We start from the raw sequence: 3640 nt of genomic DNA on the forward strand, positions 1-3640 counted from the left end.
TTGTGGAAGACGTACTTGCAGTGCCGTTTTATTTGGAGGAAAAAGAAATAACTGAAGGGGAGTCTTCCTACCCCTCCCCCCAATCTCTCTTATCTAAGGGCTCGTGGGAAAAGAAGGGAGAAAAGTATGGTCAATGGAAAAGTAATGAGATGTCTCTTATTTGGTTGGAGTTTTCAAAAAAGAGAGATGAGAAAGTTGTATTCCTATGGGAATATAATTTCCACATTTTATGGGAAAGTCTTTCCCATGAGAAACATGGAAAAGTTACTTTCCCATGAGGCAGGAATCATTTTATTTTTATTTTTTTTCAAAAAGATACTTCAGCATTAAAGAAGCATTAAAGAGGCATTAAAAACCTAATTTTTATTAAGGGCATAATAGGAATTATACATAACTTTTCTAGGAAAGTGGATGGCCAACTAAACATAAGCACTTTGGAAATTTGTCACTTTTCCATGGTCAACCAAACATGCCAAAAGTACTTTCCTAGGCATCCTCTTCCTAGGAATTTGTTTTTTCAGGAATCATATTCTTAGGAGGAAAAATGCTTTTCGCGAACCAAACGAGCCCTAAAAGAGTTCAGCTCCGAGCGGTTCGGCCTGGTAAAGACCCATACTAGTTTGAGACTTAAAAAATTAGGGAAGAAAGGGATCCTCGATCTCTTTCTCTATCTTTTTTAAAGAGAGAAGACATAGAAGAGGAGATAGGAGAAGGAGATGGGAGAGCAAGGGAAAGATTAAAAGGGCAAGTTTCCTCTGACCCAAGTACTTCCCTCTTAAATTTTTCCTTTTTTTACATCCCAAAAATAGAAAAAATAAAAATATAAAAATATGCTCCAAAGTTTTGTATTTTTGTATCAATTATGATATATAATAAATATTAATCAGATATATGCAATGGTACAATATTTAAAATGTCAATGTTTATTTTGTTTTTATTAAAATATATTTTTACATGCAATTTAATAAAAAATAAAGGAGATGTTAGATGTCAAAATTTAGAATCATATTTAGAGTTTAACATTCATGTACTATTTTTTCTTGACAATAATTTAATTAATTTTCTGCATATTGGTAGATTCTCAAATAAAAGCCCAACTTTAAAGTAATTCCTAGATTAATTAGCCCATTAATGCTTAATATGGGATAAAAATATTTATGCAATACCTTAAATCAAATACTATATTAGGCATAATTAAGATTTGAGATTTTACATAAATTAAATATGTTTACATAAAAATTAATAAAAAGTATTATTAATTTAAAATTATGAAATTTTAGTGGCATATAAAGATATATCATATCTTTAAGAGTATTTATCATATTTTTTTTGATAGTTATGCAATATATATATATATTGTAAAGTTAATATGAAAATAAATATTTTACAAAAATAGAATTAATTTCTAAGCAACTAGCATATTTTTTTGGATTTTTGAAAAAAATGAATTTTTAAGTAATTTAAAATTAAATTTTAATTAACCCATGAAATTTGTAGATAATTTGCAGATGCATAATGATAGTTGAGGCAATTTTTCTCTGGGCTTGATGACATATGGTTTTCAAGATTTCAAGATGTCAACAGTGGAGTCAAAATAGAAGGAAAATAAGAATCAAGATATCGGGTAATAGAACAACATGAAATACCTCAATGATACATCCTAGAAGAAATGTTCCCAAGAAGTTCATCAACTTTTTAAATAGGTTTTTTGAGACTTGGAGGGGAAGAGGAGAACATAGAAAAAATAGGTCGAGTTGGATAATAAGACAGCAAGGCCAACAAGGAAGACAGAGACAATTAGGAAGGCAAAACTAGTTAGGTTAGTGCTTACACCCTATCTCCATGATCTTGCTAGGGAACATGACTAAGCACAACGTAGACAAAGTTCGACAAAGTTAAGGTAAATGAAAATCATGTGACCTTTGCCAGGTTAGATAGGGTTCGACCATGATGAATTCTATCTAGGTACAGGCCAAAGAGGTAGATGTGCAGACAAAAAGATCAAGACTTGGCCATAATTAACTATAATACGAGACATATATGTCGGATGTTTTGTAGGAGTAAATCGAGGCAACTGATTGACCTCAAAGATTTTCCCAAGTGTAGACCATATTATAGGCCAAGTAAAGAGCGAGGGCCAATGTAAGCCATGTCTAGCTATGGCCTATAAAAGCTAATTATTAGTTTAATAGTTAGTGCAGAAAGATCGTTAACAAATATGCATAATGAAGGGAAATATAACATTAGTTATCTAGAACCGCAAAGAGTGGAAGCCAAATATGGGTAACAACCATCAGAATGAGCAGTTATTATTTTTTAGTATAACTAAGTATAATTGTACACTATTAAAGGATCTTTCAATAATACAACTTATCAATGAATTTTATCTTAACTTACCTTACTATTTGCTTTCTATCTTAGTAATAATATTAACTTTACTTAGATTTCTATTACCATATCTTAGGTATATCCCTATCCCTATGCAACGCATCTCCTTCAAATATTAGTGTGAAGGTAGCAAAAGTCCTTGAAAGTCAACACACCTAGACCTACACTACTCTTATATCCCCCTGTCAATCACCCTCTTTCTAGTTAATCTAATGCCCATGGCATGCTCGTGCATCTATTTACCCCTGCCTTTCAACTTATCACCACTCTTTCTTTGGCACATCCCAACAAATAATCAATGATGCTTCAGTCAACATTAGGTCGATATTCGAGCCATCTTAGTTTGCAGATGGCTATGAGGGAAATTTTGATGGAATCATGCCAACACATAACCATGTCATTGGAAGCAGGCCACCCACGGGCATCCATGCACACTAATCTATATCTGGGGAGCAACTTGTTCAACAATATCCACCATACTCATAGGCTGAGAAGCAAGCATGGCGATGGGTCTTACCTTCATTAGATCCTCCATGGTTTCCACCTGCTACTCAAATTCGAATCTTGCTTCTATCAGATACTCCATGATCTTCAAATCGGCCAAGTTGAATGACATCCAAGTTCAAAATTAGACTGATGGATGTGGTGTCAGATAGATCCTATTACCATCCTAGCCATTGACTGATGAGATGTGGAGAGCATTGTTTACACTGTATCCTAATTATAGGTTGAATGAATGTGATGCAGACTCAAGGGAGCCAATGCACTATAATTGTGATTCAGGCCGAAGAAAGTGCAAGCCGAAACACCAGACTATGGTGACGGTCACCCCCTTACACGAGAGACTCGCAGGATGGCTCAGTTGATGAGCGGCTTTCAGACAGTTCACGTGTTTAGGGAGGCGAACAGGGCCGCAGACTGGATCGCCTCTTTCGTGGCCCAGCATGCCGGGGACTTTTTGGGGACGTCTGCTTCAGATGCTCCTGTTGCTTTGTTGTCTTTTCTTTTTCATGATGTGGCTGGTTGTACTCATGTTAGACTTATATGAATGAATAGTTGTTTATTACAAAAAAAAAAAAAAAAAAAAAGAACAGAAAAGAAAAGGATGGATCGGGGCTCATTTTTTTTGTTTTTAATGATAAGAGCGCTGTGACTCGAAGGGGGAAAAGGTGCGGTGATGGGGCATAAGGACGTGGTTGGCAAGATGATCGATTTTATGAGAGCCATTGGACTTGAGACAAGATATATGGAT

The sequence above is a fragment of the Phoenix dactylifera genome, unplaced genomic scaffold (genome assembly GCF_009389715.1).
Source record: "Phoenix dactylifera cultivar Barhee BC4 unplaced genomic scaffold, palm_55x_up_171113_PBpolish2nd_filt_p 000537F, whole genome shotgun sequence".
NCBI lineage: Eukaryota > Viridiplantae > Streptophyta > Magnoliopsida > Arecales > Arecaceae > Phoenix > Phoenix dactylifera.